At 38.0% G+C, this 18,562-nt stretch overlaps 1 protein-coding gene and 1 pseudogene across 1 annotated transcript in view; one reads left to right on the top strand and one right to left on the bottom strand.

Annotated features, from left to right (window-relative positions):
* The window catches only part of Cachd1 (cache domain containing 1), a 203,978-nt gene that overhangs the window by 2,277 nt on the left and 183,139 nt on the right, over positions 1-18,562 (top strand). The window lies entirely within an intron of this gene.
* Positions 13,835-14,431, bottom strand: LOC143403433 (zinc finger CCHC-type and RNA-binding motif-containing protein 1 pseudogene; annotated as a pseudogene).

The raw sequence follows: 18,562 nt of genomic DNA, 5'->3' as shown, positions 1-18,562 counted from the left end.
CTCTCAAACACCTTTGCAACCTCATTGTGGAAACCGACCTCCTGTGGACAGGGTTTTGTCTGGCAAAATGTGAAGTGCCTTCTTTCCTTTTTTGAAAGAAGATGCACATACTGTATTTAAATTCCTCTTCTTGAGTTGTACATTGATCTGCCACTTACATTTCTCTGGGAAAATTAAGGAAGTCTCTTTTTAATTTAGTTAGACTGCCAGCTTTAGGGAGAGAGAACTTGTAAAATGAACTACAATGCCATTTGGATTTCTAGCTTTCAGGATAAAGACTGTGAACCTCACATTCTTCTCTGTAAACCTTTGGGCCTTGTTCAGCAGATTTGAAATTAATGTGGGGTTAGTTGCCTAAAGTGTAGATTATGTAGCCCTCCCTTTTGGAATGTTGGCTTTTGCAGATACAGAGCTAATCAGTGGTTACAAGGCAGATAGCCTCATCTGAGCTGGGGCAGACTTCCACACAAAGATGAGTGGGACAGGAGCTTATATCTCTTTGCAGTGGGGGGAGGGGTGAGGAGCCTTTTTCAGTTCTTCATTTGACCTTGACATTTTAGCACAGTATGGTCTTTCTGATCAGCACATCATTCTATTTATTTATTTAAATATATGTTTTTAATTGTAGATGGACACAATACCTTTATTTTATTTTATTTTTAGGAGGTGTTGAGTATCTAACCCAGTGCCTCACACGTGCTAGGCAAGTACTCTCCTACTGAGCTACTGCCCTAGCCCAGCATCTCATTTTATGAGAAAATTTCTGAGGCCAGTTTATTTGTAAAAAGCAAAATTTTAGACTTCTAAATAGCTGTGCTGCTGAAATTCTCCAAAGACTTTTTTTTTTTTTTTTTTTTTTTTTTTGGTTTGGTTCTACCAGCAAGTGAACATCCCCAGCCTTTTGTATTTTTTTTTTTTTTAATTTGAAACAGGATCTCACTAAGTTGCCCAAGTTGGCCCCTTAAACTTGTGATCTTCCTGCTTCAGCTTCCTTGAGTAGCTGGGATTAGTGCCATGGGTTATGACACCCAGCTTCCAAAGACAATTTTTAATTTTGAGAAATTGCAAAGTAGCACTCAAGCCAGGCTTGTTCTTCTGTAGCAGTTAAAATGGTAGCACATACTGCTCAGAGGAGGTTGTGAGTAGTAATTCTACAAAAGCAAAAATGAGGATGTCTTTAGCACCATACTTTCCCATGATATGGTTTTTGTGCTTGCTGATAGAGAAGATAGTTTGAAAAGAGGTCTATCTTAAAATTTTCTTGGAAAAGTTTTCTAATGAAGGCTACCTACTCATGTCTTTTTTTTTTTTTAATTCCTTTTTAATAATGGGGGATTTTTTTAAAAAAAATCTTCAGACAATTTGCATCAAACAATTTTGCCAGTGTCCTGGGAAAGTTGCCACTGAATGCTACCCCCAGGCAGCAGACATCCATACATCATGGGTAAAAGTCAAAAACCTAATCATCATCTCCTCAGGGGTCCCATGGAGTGAAGCCATCAACACTGTAGTCTGGGGAGCACAAACTGTGTCCAGGGTGACTTGTTTCTGCCTATTCATTTGTGCAAGAAGTTTTTATCAAGCAGCATCTCCATTCAGTAGAAAGAAACCCTACATTAAGTATCTGGAGGCCTGTGTTTCAAAAAAAAATGCCATTTGCAAGTAGGGTGATTTCATTTGTAAAATTGGGGATGGCAACTCTTCCTAGAGATTTGCTTTGTGGATTTAATGGGAGTAGAGCATGCGAAGTCATCTGTTATGTTAAGCTGAGGCTGAGAAATGTTGATGGATGTGGTTGCTCTTAAATGGAGAAATAATCATTGAAAGCTTACTGCACTCTATGCTAGGTGTTCAGGGGGTTTGCAAGGAAGTGTTACAGCACAGACCTTTAGGAGTTTGGCTTCTGAAAGAGGGGTAAGATTGCACAGGTAAAACAGTCAAACAATAATGCCTGCTTGTTAGAAGGCATATCTGCCCTGGGAGTCATTTCTCCAGGCACTTATAGGGCCCATTTAACATTATATGACAATACAGGCTTCCTAACAGCAAGAGCCTGGCAGAAGGCCAGTGTGCCCGCCTTGGTGAGGGCTCTAACGCACTCTGCTGGGCTGGGCACACTCAGTATGAATTTGGCAAACACACCAGCAGGTTGATCAGACAGACAGCTGCTGTATGGGGCCTGGGAAGGGAAGGGGGAGGAGAAGCACGAACTGGAGCTTCATCTCAAGTTGAAGAAAGAGCAGCAGCCAGGACACAGAGTGACTTCAGGAACTAAGGGATCAGCTGGGCAGACGTGTCTATTGAAAATAGAAAGCAATGTTGTAAATATTGACTCCAACTGAATGTGAAAAAGCAAGTCCCCAGTGTATGCAGTAAAACAGCAATACAACAATACAGAAACTCATTGTTTGCTTTTGCATATGTCCAATAAACTTTTGGGGGAGTTCTACTCTGAGAGATCTTGAATTAGACAGTGCTAGTGTTAAAAGGTAACCAAGATCTGGTACATATCCTTCATCTTTCAACTAATGATGAGAAATAGACACAAGAGGCATTATGATTCAGGGGGCTAGCAAGGGGCATAGAGGCAGTAGACAGAAGCAGGTTAGTGCCGTGGTAGAGAAGGAACAGGATGACCACAGAGAAACCTTGCTTAAGCCCTTCTGGTGGTGAAGGAAGTCAGTGACTTTGTCCTTGACCTTTTCAGTAAAATGTCCACATGCAAAGGGTAGTTCAGAAAGCAGTGGCTGCAACTTTAGATGTGAAGGGTAACCACATCAGCAGTCATCAGACATTTGTAATTCTGTTTGGTGGCACTAGACAAGGTAGTTGGTATATCTTGAACTCAACAGGAGAGTGGCTCTGATTCTTCCCATATTTCTCTGGGCATTTACCTGGCTTTTCTGTGGTTATTAGACATAAATGTCTTGATGACTCTAGTACAACTGGAAGCTGAGTTGTTGTCATGTTTAAGTAAGGTGCACATTGTCCCTGGTCTCATGTATACCATATCAGGAATGGTGTGGTTTTGAATGAATTGAATGTGGCTAAGCAATATAGAATATTTCAGGGGATTAAAAATCACCTATATCTGTAAATAATTCTATGATTCTCTGTCTGTGTACAGTATCACTCTTAGTGGGAAGACTGACATATTGCTTTCTTCTGAAATTGAATATTTGGAGCAGGAGAAAAACTGAAACCGACCATTAATAGATAACTCTGAGTTGAACTTGGCAAAAATGAGCCCCCTTAGAAAATATGTTGAATGACTTATGATGGACTGTCCCTGTTGTGCTTAATCTTTCTTTGATTTCCTTCTCGCTATTGCCTGCATTAGCTGGCTCGGTTCCTTGTGCTTACTACATTTTCCCTGCCAATAGTACTTCAGTCTTGGAAAGTCTTGGGGAAGGAGATGGTTTCACACTTTGTAACATGCTGGTGTTATTTTTGGTTGCTACTCGAAGAGGTGATTCCTTGAGCTTAAGTGGATGAGTAGGCAGGAACCTTTCAAAACTCTGGAATTTGGGTATTAAGTGGACTGAGATTTATTTTGGATCTTCTTGAACTTGGCATAAGAACTTATTAAAATTCAAAATATGAAGGAAAATAGGGACACGAATTTTGACTCAGCTGGTTATTCATTGTGTGACTTCTGACATATTTTTGAATCCCTCTGAACTTCAGTGTCTTCATGCAGTTCAAGGGGGATTTTTTTTTTTTTTTTTAAACTGGGGGTTAAACCCAAGAGCTCTCTATTTTTGTGATGGGGTCTCTCTAAGTTGCTTGGTCTGGCCTTAAATTTGTGAACCTCCTGCCTGAACCTCTTTAGTAGCTGGGATAATAGGTGTGCCCCACTGTACTTGGCAAAGGAGAAATATATTTTAAAAGACAAAAATGTCTAGCACAGGGTCTAACATGAGAGCAGTCAGTAAATAGAAATGTAAATATGGGAGAAGTCTGTTTAGTGTTAGTGCACAGAACATGGAGTGCAGCAAACAGATCTCCTGAGTTTGGGAGAAATCTAATCTTTAAAAACTTAACATTTCATTGTGGTCAGTCCCCTACCCCAGTGTTTCTAGAGGGTAGTGCAAAACCTCAGACATCTGGTGCCAAACCATCCTTTGAGGTTTCTGAAGAAAATATTAGACCTGCTATTTATAGTTATTTGTTAACTTTTAAACTTTTTACAAACATTTTTTTAAAATATGGAAAGGTAAAAAAAATAATGTAAGACAGTACATCTGTTTCTTACCCATCTTAAACAGTTATTAGCTTGTGGTCAACCTTAGTTTTATTTTTTTCTCTACCTCTGCCTCCACCTGCTTTTCTCCTTCCCCCAGATTGTTTTGAAGCATGTTTCAGATATCAAAATTTCAATTCTTTTTGTACTGAGGATTGAACTCAGAGTGCTTTGTCACTGAGCTGCTGCCCCACACCTTTTTATTTTTTTAATTTTGAGACAGTTTCAGTAAACTGCTGAGATTGACCTTAAATTTGTAATTCTCTACCTCAGCCTTCTGTGTAGCTGGGATTATAGATGTGTACCACCATGCCCAGCTCATTTGTGTCATTTTAAAATTGCATTGTATTTCTATATTTTTCATGTTTTATTATATAAATAGTATTTGGTTCACTAGTGTATAGAATTTTCAATTGATAATATATATATATATATATATATATATATATATATATATATATATTATAAATAAATACATATATAAATATATGTATCCTTAAATTTTTTTGAGGGGGGTGGTACTGAGGATTGAACTCAGGGACACTCAACCACTGAGCCACATCCACAGCCCTATTTTGTATTTTATTTAGAGACAGGGTCTCACTGAGTAGCTGAGTGCCTTGCTTTTGCTGAGGCTGGCTTTGAACTCATGATCCTCCTGCCAGGTTATCCTTAAAATTTGTTATGGTGCTAGGCCTGAACAAAACCATTATATCCTCTAGGCCTTTATAAATAGCTAGTACCATTTTAGGGGTGGGGGGTAGAAGTGTGCTGGGAAATGAACCCAGGGCCTACCACTGAGCTATGAGAATCTCCAGCTTTTGAAGAGCTAGTACCTTTACTCAGCAACTTCCCCAGTCTTCCAGATGGAATGCCAAGATTCTCTTGAAGCTCCTCTGGGTTTCTCCCTGCTGGGACCTTCTTACTGTCATTTTCATGCCTGTTTCCCCATAAGATTGTGTAGTTCCTTGTTTCCTTATGGCTATCTGGCTGTCTGGATATATGTTGATGCATCATGAACCACATCCTCGCTTGCTCCTGTTCCATCCCCTTCCAGAAAAGGCAGGGTGAGGAAAGGACAAGGCAAGATAAGCTATGAGTGGAAGACAGGGGAGGACTGAAGAGGAAGAGCTGACCTGTTCAATGTTTGTCTTCTAACCAGGCTGTCAGCAGATGTTCACAGGCAGTGATGGGGTGGGGGAGGGGTCCTCACTGCAGAATCAGGCCAGAAGACTGCAGGAGTCACAGGGGGTATCCTGTGCCTCACTTGGGAGCTCCTGTCTCATCTGGGAGGCTAAACCAACTTGGCTGGTTCAAAACAGAATATACAAAGAAAGCCAAACTATAGGAGGCAGAGTATTTCCAGGATTGCTAAAACTAATGCGCACAGAGCTTAGTTAGACAAAATGAATGAAGCAGGTATAGGTCAGAAGAGAGGTGTTAAATATTGTCAGCCAGAGGGCACAAGCCAGGACCACAGGAGGGCAGGTACTACTCAGCCTGGTGGCAGTCTGGGGCCAGTGTTATTACATCTCTTTGTTTTTCAAGAGAAGCAGAATATCAGGTTTTTATATGAAGTCTCTTGATTTTTAAACTATTGGCAAGTAATTCAGATTTAGGAGGGGGGGGACCCTAAAATACTATTGGGGCCAAACCAAACATCTCTGCATGCTGGATGAGGGCAGAGGCCACCAGTTTTCAGTGTTTGGGTTAGAATTACTCAGTGGGTTCTGGAAAGTAAAGCTGTTACTTAGGCACAGGCATGGGGAAACACATTTCTATATAATATAAAGGAGAACTTTGTGATGAACACCTCTAAAATGAATTGCCTTGAGAGATGAGCTCCTTGTCATTATAATTACTTCAAATATTTCCTCTATGTTTATTTTGTGCCAGGTACTATGTTAGACCTGTGATATCTATCAGTTAATTTCTGACATAATGTGATTATGAGACAGGAGTTTCCAGATGCTTGGAGAAGTATGTCAGGGATGTTAACTTACCTGGTGAGGAGGAATTCGAGAAAGCTTTCCTGGAAAGTGGAATGGATAGAAATTGGTTGGTCAGAATGGAGTTCCCAGAAGTCTCCTTGTGGAGGGAAAGTGTAGCACCTTTGAGGAATGGAAAGATGGCATTAAGGTTTGGCGTTTAGAGAACTGAGGGTAGGAGGCATGAGAAAAGAGGGTGGAGAAGTAGAGAGAGGTCAACTTGTGGGATCCCTAAAATCTTCATACCAGTCAAGACTTGCTTTATGACAGGTTTCAGAACACCCAATTCCCACTGGCTTGAACAAGAAAGAAACCTACTGCCCTGTGCAATTTAACCATCTACGGTAGGTCTTTGGGCTGTCTAGATGAAGCCTCCGGGATGTGGCTAGTACAAAATTTCTCTCCCTTTGTATGCCACTTGTTAAATAGATTCTCACCTATTCAATATGGTGAGAACCACGCTTCACATGGCTGGCAGAGGCTTACCAGGTAGTTGAGAACTATTTGCTTCTTGGGCTTCAGCTCTTTGTATTTAGAAATGTTATGCTTGGGGAGAGGAAACGAGAATCTGGAAAAAGCTTAGAACCCAGGAAACACAGCAGAAATGATTTAAGATGCAAATATTGTTAGTAATCATCAGTTGTTAGAACCTGTTACTTTTCTGGGTTCTATGTCCCTGAGTCCAGTTCAAGAAGGAGGCCCAAAGATAGGCTATCTGACCGCCCACCTGCTGAGATGGATCCCCAGGCTTTGTGCCAATCTAAGCTCAGCAGCCCTGCTCTTGACAAGTCTTTTCTCCCTGAATTGTCAGATCACTAGGTGCCATGAAATCTGGGAGGGACCACCCTTATTTTACAGTTGACCCATTGTATGGAAGCTGAGACCCAGTGAAAGTACCTCTCTGGATATTATACCAGTACAGTAGTTAAGTGGTGGGTTTGGACTCAAGATGTGATCTTAGGACTTTTGTTTTATTGAGTCTTTTCATGACATTAAACTGAGGGAACCTCTTTTTCCATTTCCTTAGGTTGGGAAAGGGAACCTGAGTTCATAGTATACATTCTTATTTGTGCGTGTGTGTGGTACTGGGAATGGAACCTGGGGCCTCCTGCATGCTAGGCAAGTGCTGTACCAATGAGCTATCCTCTCAGTTCCCACATCTTCTTTTGAAAAGAAAGTATGCTTAGTTATTTTATGGTTGAGAATTTCAAGCTGATAATTTAATCTGACAGCTGACCAGATTAGATTTTTTTTTAAATTTTAAGTCTTTACTTAAATACCTAAAAGTCAGTGAGCCACTAAATAAAGTTCAAGTTTCTGAGACTTGTAGAATGTTGTTAGATACTTTAAAAGAACACGTTTAATTGGTCAATAACTATTATTGTGAACCTGTATTGTCAAACTAATTTTCTTATTACAAAGGGAAAGCATTTAAAGCTTAAAAAAAAAAAAAAAAGAAAGAAAAAGACAAAAAAAGAAAAAGAAAAAACTTTGGGGGAGGAGCAACTTTGGTTGTTTAGTATTTGTTTATGTAAAATCCACAGAAAGAAATCCCACCTGTAATTTTCAGCAAAGTTCTATTTTGAAATTGGATTTCATGACTTAACAGCTCTCTCCCTAGTTATTAGGAGTATGAAGTCAGTCTCTCTCTCTTTCTCTTTCTCTCTCTCTCTCTCCTTGCAATAATATTATTACTTTGGAGGAATCGTTTATTTGATTTAACAATAAAACAAAATAAATGTGATTTGAGTATCTTTTTACCTTGCCTCTTTTTTCTGAGTTCAAAGATAGTTTTCCTCTATTTAATATTCACATAGTCAACTGAGTTAATTACTGTTTGAAAAGTTCCAACAACTAAATCCAAGAGTGGATCAGCTGAAAAATAGCTTATGGTCCATATTCCCTATGAAATATTATGCTTTATTGCAATTGCAGCGTAAGTGGAGTCAGTGGGGTAAATTCTTATCTTGTGCACAATAATGTCTTGGTTCTCTTCCAACTGTAACAAAGTCCAAGACAGCATACTTTTCTTGCTTGATTCTCCTTGAATTTTTTTTTTTTAATTTTATTTTTTACATGGAGTATTTTTAAAAATACTTGGAGGTCCTGGTGGAAAGGCAGTAAAAATGGGCAAGTCAGTGAGAAGGAATCTGAATTTTTAATTAGGCTTTGAGTTGTTGCTTCAAAGTGTGGAGACATCATTAGTGATGTAAGTCTTGTTGCATTAGCAGAGACTGACATTTTACTTCAAACGCAGGGAGTGCAGCTGTCCTGTGCAGATAAAAGTTGCCAAGTGCGGAATAGCAAGGTGGATTGGTAGATAATTAGCTGTCCCGCATTACTGCAGTGTGGAGGAAGCCTGCCAGTCATGGGCAGGAAGGAGGAATTATTAGCAGGAGAAAATCCAAGTGTGTCATAAAGCAATTTGGAATCACTTCAGCTGTGGCAGAGCTGATAAGGCTTATGTTAAGGGAACAACACAAACTGAGTCTCATATATGATGGCCAACTTTGCTTGCTTGCTTTCTTTAAAAATCTTCATTCAAAAGAGGGATGGCCAGAAATTAATGATCCATGAATACCCCAATTCATGAGTCCACCCCAACTTCATTTATAAAAATAATCAGCTTAAAAGAGTCATCATATTTCCACGTTATTGAAAAGAAAATGAGGATTCTATAGAGGAAAAAAATCACAGAGAGAAGCCATAAAGACTTTGCAATTACTCTGCTGTATATAACCATGAAAAAAACAATTGGAAGTGTTTCACTTCTCTGACACAAATGTAAAGTATTTATAAGTGGTTTGAGGATTTTTTTTTTAAGTCCATGTTAGTGGTAGAATAAATATGTGTATTTGAATGTTAAAAAAACAAAACCTCTTCTGTGATAATCAACTCATCTCTGAGAAATTAGAGGTATCTTTCCTATTGTAATTCTAGTCCATCCTCAATCATTTGCTAAAGCTTCATGTCTGCTTGGGTTGGTCTCTGTGTGGCCACCTTTGTCTTAATCCCAACCACTTTATTACTGTCTCTAAAGCCAGTGCCCGCTCCAGTGGCCCAGAGATGGGGTAGTGATGGGGTTAGGTGCCATGTCTTCTCTGAATGAGATATCCTTGGCCACTATAGAAGAGAGCCAGTTAAATGCATTTTGCTGCTTGTTCTGTCCCCTCCCTGAGAAACTATTAGTCACAGAGTTGTTGCTATCCTGGGTGGGTTTGGAGGAAAACCTGGAAAACAGGTTTTTGGTTTGGCAATATTGGCTATTTGATCCAGAATTGACTTCATTGATGCTTCTGTGAAAGGGGGAATTGCACTTTTAGTAGACTTGGGAAGGACCATACTGTGTGCTGATTGTGATTGTTATGGATGTTTTAAATTTGAGATCTCTGGATATAGTATCAACTTACCAGAAAAGAGACTTGGAAATTTATTTTTTATTTGCATGTGTGTACATTCAGATGATAAAGATGGGCAAGAGTTACAAAAATGAAAGCACATAGAGATGAAGAGTTGTCAGAGTCTGAGCTCTTACAGGAAAGAGCCCAGACATTTGTCTGTATAGCCTTGGTGTGGTTAGCACTGTCTGTGACATACTGGGAGTACTCAAAGTCGGGACCACAGGAACTGCCCAGCCATTTTTAAATGGTAGACTTTGTAACTTTGTAAGTTATTATAGCAAGAAAAGAAGGACTTTGTAACTTTGTAAGTTATTGTAGCAAAAAAGACTTTGTAACTTTGTAAATTACCTTTTGCTACTATTTAGCAAACTACCTTGGGCTACCATTTAATGTATTAATTTCATTACTTCCTCCAGACTTACTGTGAAATGTCTATGACCCGTTACTTGCTACTAAAGATTTAAAATGTTTCAGATAAATAAAAGTACCTAGAGCACTAGGATTCCAAGTAGTTGTTAATTGGATCTGATGTCAATTTATTTGTAGTAGAGAAAGTGGGCTACATTTAGGGATGTAAAAAATAATTCTTAAAAATGAGAATATACTTTAAAATTTTATATATATGGGGTTGTGGTTCAATCCCCAGCACCACATAGAAAAGCATAAATAAATAAAATAAACAAAATAAAGGTATTGCTTTCATCTACAACTAAAAAATATTTAAAAATTTTATATATATATATATATATATATATATATTTATATATATATATATATATATGTGTGTGTGTGTGTGTGTGTGTGTGTGTGTGTGTATTTACTCTATCATAGAGATTAGAATTTATAAGTTAATTCATTTAACAAATGTTGAGCACATATATGGGCCAGATACTATGCTTGAGTTTAAGAGAGAGATGATTTCTTCTCTTGTGGAATATATAGACTGCTAGTGGAAATACATTAAACAAACAATCACAAATAAATATAAATTATAAATTTTTAGCAGTGTTGTGAAACATAGGACTTTTAGAAAGACTATGGGGGGATCATTTAAAAATTTAAGTTGGAGGCTAAGGGTCTATCTCAGAATTCAAACTTGCCTAGAATGTGTAAGACAGGTTTGAACTCCAACACCTCAAAAAAATATGAATATAAGTTATATTATATATGTCATGGCTGGGCTTAAAACTCTCTAAAGGTTTCCATTTGACTCTCTGAATAAAACCTCAAATTCCAGTGGCTTTCATAGGGGGATGGGATCTGGCCCCTGCTACCTTTGTGATTTCATCCCCTACTTCTCCCACTCCACATAGTACTATTCTTTGAACAGTCCCAAGTGTGCCCTGTCCCAGAGCTTTTGAAATTGCAGTTCCCTTGGCTGGAGGGGAAAGAAGGCTTTCTCTCTTCAAAACAGCACTCTCTTGCTTTCCCTCCTTCTGCCTCCTCACCCAGTTCATGTGATTATTGCTCTCCCAACCTGTCACAGTGAGCCTTGTGTTCACTGCTGTGTTCCTGTAGAATAGTGCTTACTGGAGGTGGGTGGGTCAGGGCCGCAACTAGCTGGGTGGTGTAGGAAGGAATCTGAAGAAGTGACAGGGAGGAGGAGCCACTGAGGAGGGACTGGCAGTTAGCACTCCAATAGGGGAAGAACCTCCTAGAGTTGAATGGCAGGAATGGTACTCAAGAACTGAAAGAAAGCCACTTGGTAACAGCACATCAACAGAAGGGTGTCATTAAGTGAGAACTTGGATTCTTCTTCCCCATCAGCACAAATAGAGCTCTCCCTTTGGGTCTAAAGAGGTGTAGAAGGTAGGGAATCTGGGGCAGGCCATGTTTCTTTTCCAATTGAAACAAACCAACCTCTCTAGCTTTGTTAAAATGTAAAGTGGAGAAGAATATAAATGTAGCTGAATTGTTCTTAACATACTTTTAAAAAATATTCATGTTTCCCATGTTAACTCTTTTTTTTTAAAAAAAAATATTTTAGTTGTAGATGGACACATACTTTTTATTTATTTATTTTTATGTGGTGCTGAGGATTGAACCCAGTGCCTCACACGTACTAGGCAAGTGCTCTACCACTGAGCTACAACCCCAGCTCCTCATGTTAAGTCTTGATGAAGTAAATGTCTAGGACCAATTTTGCACATGGTAATGAAGTCCTGCACTAAGGATTCAGGTGTTTCTCTCTCCCAGTATATTACCTTTATTTATTTTTAGATTCGTATATAATAAAATGTACTCTTTTCTTACAGAAGAAAGCAATGATTCCTTTTAATATGGCTTTGAAAGTTCAGAACAAAGTCCTTGTGAAGTGCATCAAACATTCAATTTTTAATTTTATTTTTATAATGGTGGCAAAATACACATAACAAAAATTTCAATTGTAACTACTTTAAGTATAAAATTCGTGCCAGCAAGTACATTTACATTATTGTGCTACCTTCACTACCATCTGTCTCCAGAACTTTCTTATCTCCCCAAACTTAAACTGTACCTATTAAATAACACCTCTTCATTTCCCACTCACTCCTGCTCCTGGTAACCACAGCTCTACCTTTTTCCATAAAGGGATTTGACTATTCTAAGTGCCTCATGTAAGTGGAATAATACAGTAATTGACCTTCTGTAAGTGGTCATTTCACTTCGCATAGTGTCTTCAAGGTTCATCTATACTGTGAACACGTCAGAATTCCTTTTCCAAGGCTGAAAAATATTTCATTGTATGTGAATACTGCATTTTCCTTGTTCATTTGTCCATTGATGGCACTGGAGTTCCTTCTACCTTTGGGCAATAATATTATGAATAACTTTACTGTGAATGTGCTATATAAATATCTGTTGGAATCTCTGGTTTATATCCAAAAGTGAAGTTGTTTCTATGGTGATTTTATGTTTTTGTTGTTGCTGTGGTCATTGTTTTGTTTTGCAGTCCTGGGGATAGAACCCAGGGTGCTTTACCCCTGAGCTACAAATCCAGGCCATTTTACAAATTTTATCTGGAGACGGGTCTTACTAGGTTGCCCATGCTCGTGACCTCCTGCCTCAGCCTCCCAAGTAGCTGGAAATAAAGGTATGCACTGGTCCCAGATTTTTTTTTTTATTTTCTTGATAGTGTATATGAAAATATATCCTTGTTGCACGGTTCTGTGAATTTTAAAAAATACAGTCATATAACCACCACCACAGATAAGAACTACAAGAGTATCCTTAACCCTCAAAATGGTCTGGTGCCCCCTTTGTAACCAGTCCTTTCCCCCACGGAATCTTTAAAAACCACATGTATATTCTCCATCTCTATAGCTTTGCCTTTTCCAGAAGGCCATACAAATAGAAGCATTATGGTATACATCTTGAGTCTTGGCTTCTTTCAGTTAGTACAGTACATTTGAGGTTTATCCATGTTGTGTATCAATAGTCCATTATTTTTTATTGCTGAGTACTATTCCATTGTGTGTAAGTACCACAGTTATCCATTTACTAACTAAGGAACATTTGGGTTTTCTGTTATCAATCCTATTAAACATCTACTTACAAATTTTTAGTGTGAATATAAATTTCTATGTCTCTAGGGTAGAATTGCTGTGCTCTATGTTAAGTGTATGTTATACTTTATAAGAAACTGCTAATCTATTTTCTAAAAGGTTTGAGTCACTTTGTTTTCCCCTTAGCACTATCAGAGTCCTAGTTGCTGCATAGTCTTACCAAAACTTGGTAGAGGCAATCATTTCCATGTTAACCATTATAACACGGATGAAGTGGTATCTCATTGTAATTTAAAAAAAAAATATCACTTTAATACCTACCTGTTTTATAGCAATAATATTAATATGATAGTTTTTTTCTTATTTTTATTCAGATTAGTTTTTTCAAGATTAATTATAACTAACAATTCTGATTTTTAGTATGATTGGATATTTCTTATTAAGAATGCAACAAAAGCATTTTGGATTTTGGAATATTTACATATAAATGATAAGATATTTTGGAAATCAGACCTACATCAAAACATGAAATTCACTTATGTTTCATATACACCTTATGGCATAAGTTGCTTAGGGCCTCACTAAGTTGCTGAGGTTGACTTTGAACTCTGGATCCTCCTGCCTTAATCTCCCCAGCCACTAGGATTATAGCCATGTGCTGCTTAGATTAGCTCCAAGGTTTTTTATTTTAATTCTGTTTGCTTAGTAAATACAATTTTAATCACTAAGTTCTTCCACATCACTGAAAATATGCGCTTTTCTTTATCCTTGAGCATCTTGAATCATCTGATGTTGAGGGACCCCTTCAATGCATGTCCTTTAGTTTTGTTCTTCAATTTTCGCCACCTGGAATGCTATGGCCTGGCTGGGACTGTCAGAAGCAGGAACTTCCCTTCCCCTTCATCTTCACTTTCTTCTACTTTCTCTTCTCCTTCCTTTGTTCTTCTGGTTCAGGATTTGTCTCCCCCTCTCTTCCTTCTTTGGAGGCTCACATTCTCCGAGCATACTTTCAAGACAGGTGTAACTTAAGTGTCCATTTTCCCTGCATTCATAACACTTGGATTTGTCAAAGTAGTTTCTTGTACTTTAGTGTGAGTTCAGCCACTCTGCCATTGCCAGTAGCAGTGCTTGCCTTTATCACTCTAGCAAGTAACTGTTGGTTGTTTACTGCTCCAGTGCAGTTTTGTGTAGTCTTTATCAAAAAAATAAAATAAATGCAACCCCTTTCTCCTTCCCAGTATCTTTGTCTTTGGTTATAATAGCACTGAGTGTCAGGGAAGATGAGAGCACAGAACTTGTTCTTTCTCTTGCCATTTAAGCATCTCTAGTCCTGCAGGGTCCTTTTAACCAGATGCCATTCATAGGACTTTTTGGAGAAATGGCCAGTTCCAAGGCTGGAGCAGGGTGGATACCAGATGAGCTTGGAATGTCTTATAAACTGAGGAATATAAGAGTTGATTTTACTTTCTAAAAATATTTTTAATTGTAGATGGGCACAATACCTTTATTTTATTTATTTATTTTTATGTGGTACTGAGGATCGAACCCAGTGCCTCACACATACAAGGCAATGCTCTACCACTGAGCCACAATCCCAGACCACATTTTTACTTTTAATGAGATGAATGATGATGCTGAGCATTTTTTTCAAGAGTCTTCTTGTCATTAATGTATATTCTTCTTCTTTTTCTTTTTCTATTTTGGTGAACTGTCGCAACATTAATACATTTTTTTTTGAAGAGTGATTTTTTAAATTTTTTTGTTATGAGTTCTAATCATTATACATGACAGTAGAAAGCTCTTCCATACATTGTACACAAATGGAGCAGAATTTTTCGCTTCTCTGGTTGTACTTGAAGTAGAGTCACACCATTCTTGCAATCATAAATGTACCTAGGGCAATGATGTCATCTTATTCTACCATCTTTCCTACCTCCTTACCCCACTCCCCAACATTAATGCATTTTAAATGGGATTTTTGTTGTTAATTAAAAAAAAACAATTGAAAGATGGTTTTTACATTTGTAGAGTTATACAGTGACCACCACCATCCAGTTTTATAACATTTTTATCACTCCCAAAAGTTCCAATGTACCCATTTGTTATTGTGTTTTGAGTGTATATGTATATATGTGTATATGTGTATATGTATTTAGATGTAAATATTTCCCTGTGAATACTAAATCCTTCCATTGTAAATTGATTTTTTTCAAGTGATATTCTCACAGGAAATTTTGATTCATTATTTAAATAACAATGACATCCAATCTTAGCAAGAATAAAGTATATTCCAAGATATGTTAAAACCTTGATAAGAGAGTTGAAGATTTTGCAGCTCTCATTTTCAAATAAAAATTAAGAATTATTTCCATTTTCGGGTTAACTGTTATTTGTTTACTGCTCCAGTGCAGTTTTGTGTAGTCTTTATCAAAAAATAGATGTAGATTCTTTCATGGAGTCAGCCAGCCAACCTGTTAGAACTGTTGCTTGGCTCTTGTACCAGTTCACTGAACAGAGTCCCTCCCTGCCTTTAGAGATTTAAACATGCAAAAATTCAATAGAGATAATGTCAGCCCCTGACTCCAGTGAAGGATCAGGCGTAGATTCATGTGTTGTTCACCAGAGGCTCTTGGGGGAGCTGATGGGTGGGTGAACTGAGGCTGGAGCTAAGGGAAGAGGACTGCACACAGGACCCTGTGGAGGGAACGGGGTGGTGTTTGAGGGGCTGAACGCAGGTGTTGAGGGAGGATGTCAATGAAGGAAGACAAGAGAGAATAGGATCACTGTGGAGACTAGATTTTATTCTGGCAGAAATGGGAAGCCATTCGAGGGTTTCAGGCCCAAAAGTAGTGGGGTTGACTTTTGCTTTAGAAACAGGCCTCTGGCTGGCTCCATGGCTTTCTTCTCACTCTCTTGGTTTTATCACCCTCTAGCTATTGGCTTTGCTTACAATAACGTAAGTGCAGCAATCCCAGTCCTTTATGGGACACATCACATTCTTCAGAGGAGGGTGCCTGTCTCCCCACTCATTGAAGAACACCTCCATTCACCCTGATTGCACCTTAATGAATACAGGAGGATGGGGTTCCATGTGTTTAAACCACAGTACAATCCTGGAATCAGAGATCTTAGATTTGGATCAATTCCACCCACATTGGACTGCTGCATAATCCAGTGATTTGTACAGCAGACAGGTATCACAAATGTTCACTGCAGTTAACACCGTCCAATCAATGGCAGTAGAGTATAAGGAAAGATTTTGATCGTTCTGACTTATGTTTTAGTTATGATGGACCTCTCTCTCTCTCTCTCTCTCTCTCTCTCTCTCTCTCTCTATCTGTCTCTGTCTCTTAGTGGCACTGGTGATTGTTTTGTGTAGTCTTTATCAACAGAGGTATTCTATCACTGAACCACATCCAGCTGATGGGCTTTCAAGCATGTTACCATATCTGGCCAGGTTCCCCTCTCAAAACAAAACAAAACAAAACAAAACACACACACACACACACACACACACACACACACACACAAATAGTGGGCTGGGAGTGTGTCTCAATAGAGCATTTGTGTCTCAGTAGAGTACTTGCCTAATATTCTCTTAGACCCTGGGTTTGTTCCCATTCTGCATGTACATATGAGTGTACACACACACACACACACACACACAATTAATTGATTACAGACAGTTCCCAAATTAGAATTATTGACTCATGGTTTGGTTTGGTTTTGTTTTTACTTTAGGGTGGTGCATATGTGATATGTATTCAGTAGAAAGTATACTTCTTCTCTTATGGATCTTTTCTGGGGTTAGCAGTATGCCATAGGATACTGTACTGATTCTGGGAGCTACAGTGAGCCACAAGTCCCAGCCAGACATGTGATCTATCATGAAGGCAATCAGCCAACAGTGCACAGTGTAATGTGTTGCCAGTATTTTTTTTTATATTGTATTTTGTGTTTTCACATCCCATCGTGTTTCCAAAATGCCCATCTGTGTGTGTACATGAGATACTCAACACTTTGTTACAAAATAGGCTTTGTGTTAGATGATTTTGCCCAAGTGTAGGCTAAGAGTGTTCTGAAGTGCTTCAAGCAGACCAAGCTAAACTATGATATTTGGTATGTTAAATCTATTTTTGACATAATTCAATTTATGATGGCTTTATCGGGATATAACCCCTTTGAAAGTTGAGAAGCATCTGTATTTTCTGAATATTTGCCATACCTAATCTCAAGGGAGTCCTGAGACATAGTACATACATGATGATAAGTCAACAATGAGTATCTGCGATAGCTTAATCCATTAGGTTAGTAGAAGAATCCAAATCAATTAGTTTAAAAGGCAATTTCAATACTTAACATATTAGGATATAATTTTAACTATTTGTAAAGTGATTATGGTTTGGAATTGCCTATTTACATTTTCTAAACATATTATTAGAGATAGAACTTAACAACATAACATGTTTTATAGACAGAATCATGTTCTTAACCATGTAGTGGCAGATACTTCTAAAATCTGGGTTTTGCAAATTTCCATTTTTTTTGTTATTTTGTTTTCTATCAATCTCTCTTTTCCTAGCTCTAATTTCTTGTTTGGTTGTGACTATCTATGATGATGTTCAAAAAGTTACAAACAGATTTGCTACTTTAGGGTGTAAACTTAACCTACTGTTGTTTACTTAGTTATTGAAACTAAATAATAGTTAATATATTTTCAAATAAATGAATACAAATTTTATTTGATTTTAATAAATGATTTTTAAGAGTTGTACAGTTTCCAAAACAATTAGTGTCTCTTTTGTACATTTATGTTTTGGTCATTTATTTAGAATTCATTGTATAGGGGTTCTCATTATGACATAGTAAAATGTTTTCAAGGAGGTAAAGTGTGAGGACTTTCCTTTTTAAATTAATTTTCTCAAAGTCCATTTTCTATTTGATGTTATTCAAGAGTTAATATAAGACTTGTAGGTAAAAAAAATGCTTTAGTTAGAAATTATTGTGGTTGTTGTTGTTGTTTACTTTTTATTTTGAGAGAGGGTTTGCTAAATTGCCCAGACTGGCCTGGAAAATTGCCATCTTTTTGCCTCAGCATCCCCAGTTGTTGAGATTACAGGTGTGCACCAGCATAACTGGCTAATCATAAATAGCGTTGTGTTGCTATTTCCCAAAATACCTGATATTGAATGAAAAGGTGAGAGGTCTGCTACCCTAACTGCATTGTTCTCCTATAATTCTTTCTTTCAGCTCACTTGAAAAGTGCTTAAAATCTGTCAAGCAGTATGGCTTATTCAGTATTAAGCACATCCTTGGTATCTGTGGGGGATTGTTCCAGGACTCACCACAAATCCCAAAAGTCAGGGATACTCAAGTCCTGTGTATAAAATGGCAAAGTATTTGCAAATGAACTACCCCAATCCTCCTATATATTTTAAATCATCT

The sequence above is a fragment of the Callospermophilus lateralis genome, chromosome 7, assembly GCF_048772815.1.
Source record: "Callospermophilus lateralis isolate mCalLat2 chromosome 7, mCalLat2.hap1, whole genome shotgun sequence".
Lineage (NCBI taxonomy): Eukaryota > Metazoa > Chordata > Mammalia > Rodentia > Sciuridae > Callospermophilus > Callospermophilus lateralis.
The sequence above is the reverse complement of the archived record's forward strand: the minus strand, read 5'-3'. Positions and strand labels throughout refer to the sequence as shown.